This window comes from Macaca thibetana, chromosome 19 (assembly GCF_024542745.1).
Source record: "Macaca thibetana thibetana isolate TM-01 chromosome 19, ASM2454274v1, whole genome shotgun sequence".
In the NCBI taxonomy this organism is placed as follows: domain Eukaryota; kingdom Metazoa; phylum Chordata; class Mammalia; order Primates; family Cercopithecidae; genus Macaca; species Macaca thibetana.
In genome coordinates, this window is record NC_065596.1 from 32,633,142 (window position 1) to 32,646,819 (window position 13,678).

The window sequence follows — 13,678 nt, forward strand, 5'->3', positions numbered from 1 at the left end:
CGCTTGAACCCGGGAGGCGGAGGTTGCAGTGAGTCAAGATCGTGCCACTGCACTCCAGCCTAGACGAAAAAGCAAGACTGTCTCAAAAACAAAACAAAAAAAAATGTGTAGCATCTCCCCATTCTCTGTCTTCCTCCTGTCTGGGCATGTGAAGTGCCTGCTTCCCCTTCACCTTCTGCCATAATTGTAAGTTTCCTGAGGCCTCTGCAGAAGCCAAGTAGATTCCAGCATTTCCTGTACAGCCTGCAGAGTCATAAGCCAATTAAACCTCTTTTCTTTATAAATTACCCCCCAGTCTCAGGTATTTTTTTATGGCAATGTGAGAACAAACTAATATACTGGCACTATAGTCATGTGCCACCACACCTGGCTAATTTGCAAATTTTTTGTAGAGACAGGGTTTCACATTCTTGCCCATGCTGGTCTTGAACTCCTGGGCTCAAGTAAGCCTCCTGCCTTGGCCGCCCAAACTGTAAAGTAGATAAATTTTTTAAAAAATATATTTCCCTTTCAGATGAGTAGGTAATTAAGTAAGAAAGAAATATAAATTTCAAAAAGGGCCGGGCATGGCAGCTCACGCCTGTAATCCCAGCACTCTGGGAGGCTGAGGTGGGTAGATCACCCGAGGTCAGGAGTTCAAAATCAGACTGGCTGACATTGTGAAACCCTGACTCTACCAAAAATACAAAAATCAGGCAGGCCCGGTGGTGGGTGCCTGTAATCCCATCTACTCAGAAGACTGGGGCAGGAGAATCCCTTGAACCCAGGAGGCGGAGGTTGCAGTGAGCCGAGGTGGTACCACTGCACTCCAGCCTGGGCGACACAGCAATACTCCATCTCAATAAATAAATAAACAATGTTTTTCCTTCCTTGAGAAATTCAAAGAAGGCTGATCAGTATGTGATCCTCAACTGAATTTTCAGTCAGTGGTCCTTTGCTGTGACCCACAGGAGTGTGACATTCTATGAGTGGATTCTTCTCCCTGCGACCAGAACTTCATCTTTCACATGTGATCAGAGGCTTTTAGAGGCTCTGCATTACTTTTCAGATCAACACCATCACACGAGCTTAGCCTAGAGACAGCTGACATGGGAAGGTATCTTATGAACAAATACTGTTGGATGCGGTTCTCTTGCAGGGATCTTGCAGCCCCTTAATAATTTCCTCCAGGACCACTGAAACACTCTAGAATTTTTCCTAGATCTGTCTTCCATACATACATAGACTGGCATTTTTGGACAAAAGGTCTGTTTGGGCCGAGCGCGATGGCTCATGCCTGTAATCCCAGTACTTTGGGAGGCCAAGGCAGGGGGTCACTTGAGGTCAGGAGTTAAAGACCAGTCTGGCTAACATGGTGAAACCCCATCTCTACTAAAAAAAAAAAAAAAAAAAATACAAAAATTAGCCAGGCATGGTGGTGCATACCTGTAATCCCAGGTACTCCAGAGGCTGAGGTAGGAGATTCTCTTGAACCCAGGAGGCAGAGGTGGCAGTGAGCCGAGATTGCACCACTGTACTCCAGCTTGGGTGACAGAGCGAGACTCTGTATCAAAAAAAAAAAAAAAAAAAAGCTCTGTGTATCACTCTGAGCCCTGCCCAACCTGCACCTCTAGAAGGATGATATTCTCTGAGGAGACCAATCTCGTGTCTCTTTGCACTGATGTTATTGATTTAGCAAAGAAGACAAGTAGGCAAATGTCAGTTTATGCTGGTGATGGGATCTAGTGATCTCTTACTTGACTTGGGTCTCTGATTTACTCAAATATTGATAAAAATGTATTCCCCTCTGGATGGCAGAAAAACAAGAGGAGGAGGAGCTCCAGCCCACACAGGAGGTAGAAAGTGGAATCTATGCCACATGGAGTCCAGTTTGAGTTCAGCCATAGGCACCGAGTGTCCTCCAACAAAGAAACGGCTCCCTATTACTTGAGGTGCACTCTTTTTTTTTTTTCTTTGAGACGGAGTCTCACTCTTTTGCCCAGGCCGGACTGCAGTGGTCCTATCTCGGCTCACTGCAAGCTCCACCTCCCGGGTTCACCCCATTCTCCTGCCTTGGCCTCCCAAGTAGCTGGGACTACAGGCGCCCGCCACCGCATCTGGCTAATTTTTTTGTATTTTTAGTAGAGATGGAGTTTCATCGTGTTAGCCAGGATGGTCTCGATCCCCTGACCTCGTGATCCACCTGCCTCGGCCTCCCAAAGTGCTGGGATTACAGGCGTGAGCCACCGTGCCGGGCCTGAAGTGCACTCTTGTTGGCACTGCTGCCTGGAGCTACTGGACACGGAGAGCGTGCATCTCAGACCGGAGTTCTAGGCCTGCATCACAGAGCGACGGAACAGCACAAAGGTTCTTTAGGGTGGAGAAGAGATAAAAAGGAGAAGGTGCTCGAGCCCTGCCCCTCCTCCTCCCACCATCCAGTCTAGCAAACCCCAGAAAACGTCTGAAACCAACCCAATCCCTTCACTGTTCTTTTTCCTTTTTCTTGTGAGACGGTGGTTTACTCTGTTGCTCCGGCTAGAATGCTGTGACATGATCACGGCTCACTGCAGCTTCAACACCTCCAGGCTCAAGTGATCCTCCCACTTTAGCCTGTAAGTAGCTGCGACTCTGGTACTACAGGTGTGCACCACCACACCCAGCTAATTTTTGATTTTTTTAGAGACGGGGTCTTACTATGTTTCCCAGGCTGGCTTCAAACTCCAGGGCTCAAGCTATCTACCCACCACAGCCTCCCAAAGTGCTGGGATTTATAGGTGTGAACCACCATGCCCAGCCCACTGTTCTTTTTTTTAACTCTAAAAAATATTATATATTTTAGTTTTTTCTCTTTTCTTTTTTTTTTTATTTTTTAATTTTTATTTATTTTATTTTTTATTTATTTATTTATTTTTTTTTTTGAGACGGAGTCTCGCTCTGTCGCCCAGGCTGGAGTGCAGTGGCGCGATCTTGGCTCACTGCAAGCTCTGCCTCCCGGGCCCACGCCATTCTCCTGCCTCAGCCTCCCGAGTAGCTGGGACCACAGGTGCCCGCCACCACACCCGGCTAATTTTTTGTATTTTTAGTAGAGACGAGGTTTCACCGTGTTAGCCAGGAAGGTCTTGATCTCCTGACCTTGTGATCCGCCCGCCTCAGCCTCCCAAAGTGCTGGGATTACAGGCGTGAGCCACCACGCCCAGCTTTCTTTTTTTTTTTAGACAGGGTCTTGCTCTGTCACCTAGGCTGGAGTGCAGTGGTATGATCACCACAGCATTGACATCCTGGGCTCAGGCAATGCTCCGACTTCAGCCTCCCAGTGGTTGGGACTACAGGCATGCACCACCACACCTGTTGGGAGCCGAAAAGGCCAAAGGGATCGTGACCAACTCAGTATTCTGCTGGAGGCTATATGATCAAACAGCAAACTGCTTATCATGAATGCAGGATGCGGGCAAACTCACACTTCCCTGCCACCAAAAGGTTTGCTGAGGGCCTTACTCCCTGGCACTGGGCTCCTTGAAGTTATCTATTGTGAAATCTAGCGCCTATTGTTCAAAGAATGCAGTCTCGCAAGCCTGCTGAGAATCAAACTGCAATCCCCCATTGCTCTTGCTATCTCTTTTTTTTTTTTTTTTTTTTTGAGTTGGAGTCTCACTCTGTTGGCAGGCTGGAGTGCAGTGGTGCAATCTCGGCTCACTGCAAGCTCTGCCTCCCGGGTTCAAGCAATTCTCCTGCCTCAGCCTCCCTAGTAGCTGGGACTACAGGTGCACACCACCATGCCTGGCTAATTTTTGTACTTTTATTAGAGATGGGGTTCACCATGTTGGCCAGGATGGTCTCGATCTCTTGACCTTGTGATCCACCCGCCTCGGCCTCCCAAAGTGCTGGGATTACAGGGGTGAGCCACCGTGCCCAGCCTCTCGCTATCTCTTTTGCCTAATAAATACGGAGGGCTATGTAGGAGGGCTGTGTAAAGCTCAGAGCCCTTGTCCACTACAGGCAAAAGACCCCTTCTTCCAAATATACTCTCTTGTCTTTGTTTTTTATTGCTGCGTTCACCCTCCTTTGTTCAGTCCCCCTAGGTCCATGCCAGCTACACACACCCGATTACTTTTTTTGTTGTTTTGTAGAGATGGGGTTCCACTATGTTGCCTAGGCTGGTCTCACACACCTGGGTTCAAGGGATCCTTCTGCCTCTGTCTCCTAAAGTGCTGGGATTATAGGCGTGTGCCGCTTGCATGTGGTCCCTTCACTGTTGTCTAAGTCTCTATCTATTCCACTTCCATCCCCTCATCATATCAAACATACTCTTTGGGCCTGGCATGGTGGCTCACACCTGTAATCCCAGCACTTTGGGAGGACGAAGGTGGGCAGATCACTTGAGGTCAGGAGTTCGAGACCATCCTGAGCAACATGGTGAAACCCTATCTCTACTAGAAATACAAAAATTAGCTGGGTGTGGTGGTGCCCACCTGTACTCCTAGCTACTCAGGAGGCTGAGGCAGAAGACTCGCTTGAACCTGGGAGACAGAGGTTGTAGTGAGCTGAGATTTTTCCACTGCACTCCAGCCTGGGCGACAGAGTGAGACCCCGTCTTAAATAAATAAATAAATAAAACATATCCCTTGGTACAACTTTATTTATTCAACACGTAACTCAGATCTCATATGGGTCTAGCATCACTCTTAGAGAGCTAGACTTTAACCTCATTGATCTATCGTCCTGAAAGTCCAGCGTTTTCCCACAAATGTTTGCTAATTCCCGGGGATTTATATTCTCAGGATCCTCTATGTCCTCTATTCAAGCTTTCTTGTAAAACATGTCTTTGCCTTAAATTAACACAGCCTTTCTTTCTAGTAGCCCTCAAAAAAACCACATTCACAGAAAAGCCTCACTTAGCCATTTGGCCTTTATTTATTTTTATTTTGAGACAGGGTCTCACTGTCACCCAGGCTGTGGTGCAGGGGTGGATCCTAGCTCACTACAGCTTCAAACTCCTGGGCTCAAGGGATCCTCCTACCTCAGCCTTCTGAGTAGGTGGGATCACAGATGTATGCCACCAGGCACAGTATCAGGCCTCTGAGCCCAAGCCTGCACGTATACATCCAGATGGTCTGAAGCAACTGAAGAATCACAAAAGAAGTGAAAATGGCCGGGCGCGGTGGCTCAAGCCTGTAATCCCAGCACTTTGGGAGGCCGAGGCGGGTGGATCACGAGGTCAGGAGATCGAGACCATCCTGGCTAACGCGGTGAAACCCCATCTCTACTAAAAATACAAAAAACTAGCTGGGCGTGGTGGCGGGCGCCTGTAGTCCCAGCTACTCGGAGGCTGAGGCAGGAGGATGGCGTGAACCCGGGAGGCGGAGCTTGCAGTGAGCCGAGATCGCGCCACTGCACTCCAGCCTGGGCGACACAGCGAGACTCCGTCTCAAAAAAAAAAAAAAAAAAGAAGTGAAAATGGCCGGTTCCTGCCTTAACTGATGACATTACCTTGTGTGATTCCTTCTCATGGCTCAGAAGCTCCCCCACTGAGCACCTTGTGACCCCTGCCCCTGCCTGCAAGAGAACAACCCCCTTTGACTATAATTTTCCACTACCTACACAAATCCTATAAAACGGCCCCAACCCATCTCCCTTCACTGACTCTTTTTGGACTCAGCCCGCCTGTACCGGGGTGATTAAAAAGCTTTATTGCTCACACAAAGCCTGTTGGTAGTCTCTTCACACGGACGCACGTAACACCCAGCTATTTTTTGTTTTGTTTTGTTTTGTTTTTTGTTTTTGGAGACAGGGTCTTGCTCTGTCACCCAGGCTGGATTACAATGCTATGATCATAGCTTACTGCAGCCTCAACCTCCTGGGCTCAAGTGATACTCTTGTCTCAGCCTCCTGAGTAGCTGGGAACACAGGCACACGCCACCATGCCTGGCTAATTTTTGGACTTTTTGTGGAGACGAGGTCTCACCATGTTTCCCAGGCTGTTCTGAAACCCCTGGGTCAAGTGATAACTCCTGCCCTGGCCTCTCAAAGTGCTGGGATTACAGGCATGAGCCACCACATTGGGCTTTTTTTTTTTTTAGACATGGGGTCTCGCTATGTTGTCCAGGCTGGCCTCAAACTTCTGGCCACAGTGATCCTCCTGCCTTGGACACCCAAACAGTTGGGATTGCAGGTGTGAGCCACCATGCCCAACCCCGGTCTTTATCAAAGATACTGTATGACTGACACACAAGGAAAGAGATGCCATCCAGCTCCATGGGATACAGTTTCATAATCTTATTGTAATTATTTTTCTTCCAGTCCCTTCTGGGCTGCTCTGCCATTGGGGGCTTGAAGCTCTTCCCTTTTTTTTTTTTTTTTTTTTTTTTTTCTTTTTTTGAGACGGAGTCTCACGCTGTTGCCCAGGCTGGAGTGCAGTGGCGCGATCTCGGCTCACTGCAAGCTCCGCCTCCTGGGTTCACGCCATTCTCCTGCCTCAGCTTCCTGAGTAGCTAGGACTACAGGCGCCCGCCACCGCGCCCGGCTAATTTTTTTTTGTATTTTTAGTAGAGACGGGGTTTCACTGTGGTCTCGATCTCCTGACCTTGTGATCCGCCCGCCTCGGCCTCCCAAAGTGCTGGGATTACAGGCTTGAGCCACCGCGCCCGGCCAGCTCTTCCCTTTTACCTATGCAGCCCCTTACCCTGCTGTCCTGCTCTTCTCTCTCGTGGTTCCTCTCTCTCTCAACATTTTATATTCTCCATCTATATAGGTCAATTTTCTCCCAAATCTATTCTCCAATTTGTACAGTTCGACTCATTTTGATTTGGAGAATGTATGAGTCTTCCCTTCAACATAATTGTGTCCCTTATGAGAGCAGTTAGTTTTATATGGTAATACTATTTTGTTGCGTTTTTCTTTTTGTTGTTGTTTTTTTTTCCTAGGAGTCTTGGCTCTGCAGGGTTCTTTGAGCTTTTAAAAACTACCTTATTAGGCTGGGTGTGGTGGCTCATGCCTGTAATCTCAGCACTTTGGGAGGCCGAGGTGGGTGGATAACCTGAGGTTAGGAGTTTGAGACCAGCCTGACCAACATGGTGAAACCCCATCTCTACTAAAAATACAAAATCAGCCAGACGTGGTCGCACATGCCTGTAATCCCAGCTACTTGGGAGGCTGAGGCAGGAGAATCATCGCTTGAACCAGGAGGCAGAGGTTGCAGTGAGCTGAGATCATGCTATTGCACTCCAGCCTGGGCAACAAGAGCAAAACTCCACCTCAAGAAAGAAAGAGAGAGAGAGAGAGAGAGAGAGAGAGAGAGAGAGAGAGACTACTTTATTGAGGTATGACTGACATATCAAAAACTGTAGATATTTAACATATACAACTTCATGTGTTTGGAAATAAGTATACATCCTTGAAACTATTATCACAACTAATGCCATAAACTTATCAATTACCTCCAAAAATTCCCTTCCAGTTCATTTCTTTACTCTGCTTTGGTTGTGTTTTTCTTTTTGCGATAACATAAGATCTTATATAAGATCCACTATTTCAGCAAAGTTTTAAATGTACAACACAAGTATTTGTTAATCACGCGCCCTATGTTGTACAGCAGATCTCCAGAACTTGTTTATCTTGCAGGACGGAAACTTTGTACACTTTCCTTTTTGTTTTTTTTGTTTGTTTGTTTGTTTTTGCATTTTGCTTTTTTAATTTCCCCAGCTTCATCAGAAATTTTGCACACTTTACCAACACCTTTTCCTTTCCTCCCACCTCTCAGCCTCTTGCAACCACTATTCTACTTTCTGCTTCTATGTGTTTGACTATTTCGGATTCCACATATAAACGAGGTCATATGGCTAGGCACGGTGGCTCATGCCCGTAATCCAAGCACTTTGGGAGGCCGAGGCAGGCAGATCACAACGTCAGGGGTTCAAGACCAGCTTGGTCAACATAGTAAAACCCCATCTCTACTAAAAATACAAAAACAAAATTAGCTGGGCATGGGGGCGGGCGCCTGTAGTCGCTGCTACTCAGGAGGCAGAGGTGGGAGAATGGTGTGAACCCAGGAGGCGGAGCTTGTGGTGAGATGAGATTGCGCCACTGCATTCCAGCCTGGGTAACAGAGCAAGACTCCGTCTCAGAAAAAAACAAACAAAAAAAAGATGAAATCATACATTATTTGTCTTTCTGTGTCTGCCTTATTTTACTATGCATAATGTCCTTTAGTTTCGTCCAACTCTTCACAAATGACAAGATTTCCATTTTTTTCCTTTTTATTTGAGACGCAGTCTTACTCTGTCGCCCAGGCTGGAGTGCAGTAATGTGAACTTGGCCCACTGCAACCTCCACCTCCCAGGTTCAAGTAATTCTCCTGCAGCAGCCTCCAGAGTAGCTCAGATTACAGGTGCGTACCACCATGCCCGGCTAATTTTTTGTATTTTTTTAGTAGAGACAAGGTTTCACCATGCTGGCCAGGCTGATCTCGAACTCCTGACCTCATGATCTGCCCACCTCAGCCTCCCAATGTGCTGGGATTACAGACGTGAGCCACCACACCCGGCCTGTTTGTGTGTGTGGTTTTTTTTTTTTTTTTTTTTTTTGCAGAGTTTTGCTCTTGTTGCCCAGACTGGAATGCAATGTCTCCATCTCCCCTTACTGCAACCTCCATCTCCTGGGTTCAAGCGATTCTCCTGCCTCAGCCTCCCAAGCAGCTAGGACTATAGGCACCCGCCACCATGCCCCGCTAATTTTTGTATTTTTAGTAGAGACAGGGGTTTTACCATGTTGGTCAGGCTGGTTTCGAACTCCTGATCTCAGGTGATCCACCAGCCTCGGCCTCCCAAAGTGCTGGGATTACAGGCATGAGCCACAGCGCCCAGCCAAGAATGTTTGTGTAGCAAACAGTTTAGGAAGATAGCAATAGCGAGTCCCCATGGCCAAAGGCAAATTTGTTGCCTAACCACTGTAAAATATGTATATAATGATGCCTATGTGTGAAGCAAAGGTTGGGGAGGTTTTCCTATAGCCCTCTTAAAAGACTGCTTTATAAACTCAGGATTCCTCATTGTGACACACACTCACTGCATCACACACTCACTATATGCAAAGCATCTGTCCAGACCCTTTCTCATCAGTCCTGTTGGACTTGAAGTGCAAGAGGTTTGACGTGAGTATCAAGTTTCTGCTTCTTTCTTGTGTTGTCAGTAATAAAGTCTGTTGGACCTGACACCAGAGTCTCATGTCTTCTTCAAGCAAACTTGAATTTTTTTTTTTTTTAGACATAGTGTCTTTGTTGCCCAGGCTGGAGTGCGTGGCGCAATCTCGACTCACTGCAACCTCCATCTCCTGGGTTCAAGGGATTCTTGTGCCTCTGCCTCCTAAGTAGCTGGGATTACAGGCGTGTGCCACCATGCCCAGCTCATTTTTGTATTTTTAGTAGAGACGAGGTTTCACCATGTTGTGGTCTCGAACTTCTGGCCTCAAGTGATCCACCCGACTCAGCTACCCATATAGTGTTGGGATTACAGGCATGAGCCACTGCGCTTGGCCTTATCCTTGAAATTTTAACCAAGTAAATTGTTAGCTTACAAACAGCTAAAATCTTGAAACTTTCATAATTCTTTTTTTTTTTTTTTTTGAGACTGAGTCTTGCTTCATTGCCCAGGCTGGAGTGCAGTGGCGAGATCTCGGCCCACTGCAACATCCGCCTCCAGGGTTCAAGCAATTCTCCTGCCTCAGCCTCCCGAGTAGCTGGGATAACAGGTGTGCACCACCACACCTGGCTAATTTTTGTGTTTGTTAGTAGAGACAGGGTTTCACCATGTTGGTCGGGCTGGTCTCAAACTCCTGACCTCAAGTGATCCGCTGGCCTCAGCCTCCCAAAGTGCTGGGATTACAGGCGTGAGCCACCGCCCCTGGCCTCTGAAACTTTCCTATTTCTTTCTTTTTTTTTTTTTTTTTTGAGACGGAGTCTCGCTCTGTCGCCCAGGCTGGGGTGCAGTGGCCGGATCTCAGCTCACTGCAAGCTCCACCTCATGGGTTTACGCCATTCTCCTGCCTCAGCCTCCCGAGTAGCTGGGACTACAGGTGCCTGCCACCTTGCTCAGCTAGTTTTTTGTATTTTTTAGTAGAGATGGGGTTTCACTGTGTTAGCCAGGATGGTCTCGATTTCCTGACCTCGTGATCCACCCATCTTGGCCTCCCAAAGTGCTGGGATTACAGGCTTCAGCCACCGCGCACGGCAACTTTCCTAATTCTTGACAGTAACATGGTGCTATTGAAAACCACAAAATAGGCCTGGGCAACATAGGGAGAATTTGTCTCTACAAAAATAAAAAACAGGACGGGTGCAGTGGCTCACGCGTGTAATCCTAGCACTTTGGGAGGCCGAGGTACGTGGATCCCTTGAGGTAAGGAGTTCAAGATTAGCCTGGCCCACTTGGTGAAACCCCGTCTCTACTGATAATACAAAAATTAGCCGGGCGTGGTTACGCATGCCTGTAATCGCACCTACTCGGGAAGTTGAGGCACGAGAATCGTTTGAACCCGGGAGGCGGAGGCTGAAGTGAGCCGAGATTGCGTCATTGCACTCTAGCCGGGGCAACAAGAGCAAAGCTCCGTCTCAAACAAAAAAGGAAACTGAGGATTAGGAAAGCCCAAGACCCAACATCAGGCATGTCTCCTAGTCCCAGAATCTCTTGCTTTTGTACACCCCACCCCCCTATGAACTCAGGTATAGTAAAATAATCTGAAATGCCGCATTAAATATTATATGTGTATATATATATTTTTTTATTTTAATTTTTTTTGAGACAGGGTCTTGGTTGTTGCCCAGGCTACAGTGCAGTGGTGTGATCATGGCTCACTGCAGCCTCGATCTCCTGGGCCCAAGTGATCCTCTTGCCTCTGCCTCCTGAGTACTACAGGGATGTACCTGATGTACTACAGGCATGTGCCAACACACCCGGTTAACTTTAATTTTCTTTTTTGCAGTGACAGGGGTCTTGCTATGTTACCCAGGCTGGTCTTGACCTCCTGGCTTCAAGCAATTCTTCCCAAAGGATTGGACTCCCAAAGTGTTGAGATTACAAGCATAAGCCACCACCACACCTGGCCTGTATCATTATATTAAAGCTGAGTTTTAGTCAAGCAAGCCTTTGGAGTCAGACTGCCCTGGTTCAAATTCCAGCACCAGAGGAGTGGGGTGGCTCATGTTTGTAATCCCAGCACTTTGGGAGCCAAGGCAGGTGGATCATTTGAACCCAGGAGTTTGAGACCAGCCTGGGCAATATAGTGAGACCCCAGGAATCTCCACAAAAATTAAAAAATTACCCGGGCACGGTCACACATACCTGTAGTCCTAGCTACTGGGGGTTGGGAGGGAGGCGCTGAGGTGAGAGGACCACTTGAGCCTGGGAGATCAAGACTGCACTGAGCACGGATTGCTTCCCTGCACTCCCAGCCTAGCTACAAGGCAAGCCCCTGTCTCAAACAAACAAATCCCAGCACCACTATTACCATCTATGAGACATTGGACAAATTCCTAAAGTTCTCTATGCCTCAGTTTCCTCATCCATAAAATTAGGATGATGCTGGTACTTTATATATCTCATAGAGTTGTTGTCAGGGTTAAATGAATGAATTTATTGAATACACTTTACTGTAGCTATTATCATTGGCATTGATCTGTATAGGTATTGATTTGTATAGGTATTTGCTGAATACTTGTTAGTTTGCAGTTTTGTTTTGGCATTTTGGAATCCATAATTTGTTTCTATTTTATTTCTGAGATTTATAATGGCTCATAAGCCTTTGAAAATTCCTAGGCCCTAGGCACTTCAAAGGCCCCCAGCCCAACATCCCAAGCAGCCTGACACCAAGACAGGCACGCGTAGCTAAAAAGATCCCTAGCCTCAGAGGCCTTGGGGCTGAAGGGAATCCTGGGAATGTGGAGGGCTGGGACTGAAATATTGAACCCCCATCCCCACTTTTATGAGCAGTAGTTTCCTAACTGGAGTGGGTAAGGGTATCTGAAATAGATGCTGGGCCAGGCACGGTTGCTCACACCTGTAATCCCAGCACTTTGGGAAGCCAAGGCAGGCAGATCACCCTGAGGTCCGGAGTTTGAGACCAGCCTGGCCCAAAGTAGTGAAATCCCGTCTCTACTAAAAATACCAAAATTAGTCGGGCGTTGTGGTGGGCGCCTGTAATCCCAGGTACTCGGGAGTTTGTGGCAGGAGAATTGCTTGAACACGGGAGGCAGAGGCAGCAGTGTGCCAAGATCCGGCCACTGCATTCTAGCCTGGGCGACAGAGCGAGCCTCCGTCTCAAAAAAAAAAAAAAAAAAAAAAAAAAAAAAAAAAAAGAATAAGAAGGAGAAAAGAAAAGAAAGAAAGAAAAAGAAAGAAGGAAAGAAAAAAGAAATAGATGCTGTGGGTATTCAGAGCTGCCAGAGTGCTAGCTCAGCCCAGCACTTCAAGTAGTAGAATAAAGGAAGAGAGAGCATCCCAGGCCTTACCATCCCCATCCAACTCCCTCAGAGTGGTCCTAAGATTGCGGTGGGGGTGGGGCTTTGTTGAAGAGGTTAAAAACAGAGATTAGTCAGATCCAATCCTGCTCCCACTCTATGGAGGAAACAGATTCGAATGCATAGTCACAGCCCAGGCTCTGGGATTGAGACACATAGATGGGATTGGAGAGACAGAGAGAGAGGTTCTGGTGGCTCTGGAAGCCTAGAGAACAAGAGCATTTACGCAGAGATCTGAGAAGTGAATAAGAAAGGCAGAACGTACAGCTTGGGCAAGGAGGCTTGCTGGCACGAAAACGCAAGATGTGCTCAGGCAGCTCTGATTTTCCAGGACATCAGACAAAAGGTAAAAAACGGAGGCGGGAGACGTGCCTAGACAAGGTATTGAATACCGGCCCGAGGAACTTGGGTTTCATCCAAAGAGCAAGGCAACTGAGCTCAACACAGTGACTCCGTCTCCACAAAAATTCTTTAAAAAACTGGCCGGGCCTAGCGGCGCGAGCCTATAATCCCAGCTATTTCTGCAGACTGAGGCCTGAGGATCGTTTGAGCCCGGGGAGGTCCAGGCGGCAGTGAGCCAAGATCGCGCCACTGCACTCCAGCATGGGGAACAGAGCGAGACCCTGTCTTTAAAAAAGCAAAAAAAAAAAGAAAGAAAAAGAAAAAGAGAGACAGCAGGGCAAGCCGCTCCCTTCTCTGGGCCTTGGCATAAATCAAACACAAATAAAAGTCTCACTCCCTCCTCCGGCCGCGCAAAGGCGCGGGGAGCCAGCCTGCCAGCCAGCGGAACCATGGCCTGGTAACCCAAAACCTGCACACCCTCCCGCTCCCCACATGACGTCACGTATTACCACTTACGCACGCGCAGAAACCATCCCCGGGACCCACCAAAGGTCAGGCTTAGCGTCCTCCCCATATCGCCCCTCATTGGCTAGAAACAACTGCTCGTCCCGGTCGTTGTTAGCAGCGACGAAGGCGGGTTCAATCTTGGTCGCTAGGACACGGCTGACTTCCGCTTTTCTTCCCCCTCCCCTAGGCTCAAACTAGTCAAATCTCGTTCACTCGACCAATGGCAAATGGGAAGTGGGCGGGACTTCACTAGTCCGGACCAAAGAAACGCGGGTTTAGGCCGGCGTAGCGCGGCCAATGGCCGTGGAGCAGCCCCTGTAAACTGGTTCGGGCGCCCCCACGCGT

The 13,678-nt window shown here is 47.9% G+C and overlaps 1 protein-coding gene across 1 annotated transcript in view; it reads left to right on the top strand.

Moving 5' to 3' along the window:
* Window positions 1-13,678, top strand: part of PPP2R1A (protein phosphatase 2 scaffold subunit Aalpha) — a 526,337-nt gene that overhangs the window by 475,861 nt on the left and 36,798 nt on the right. The window lies entirely within an intron of this gene.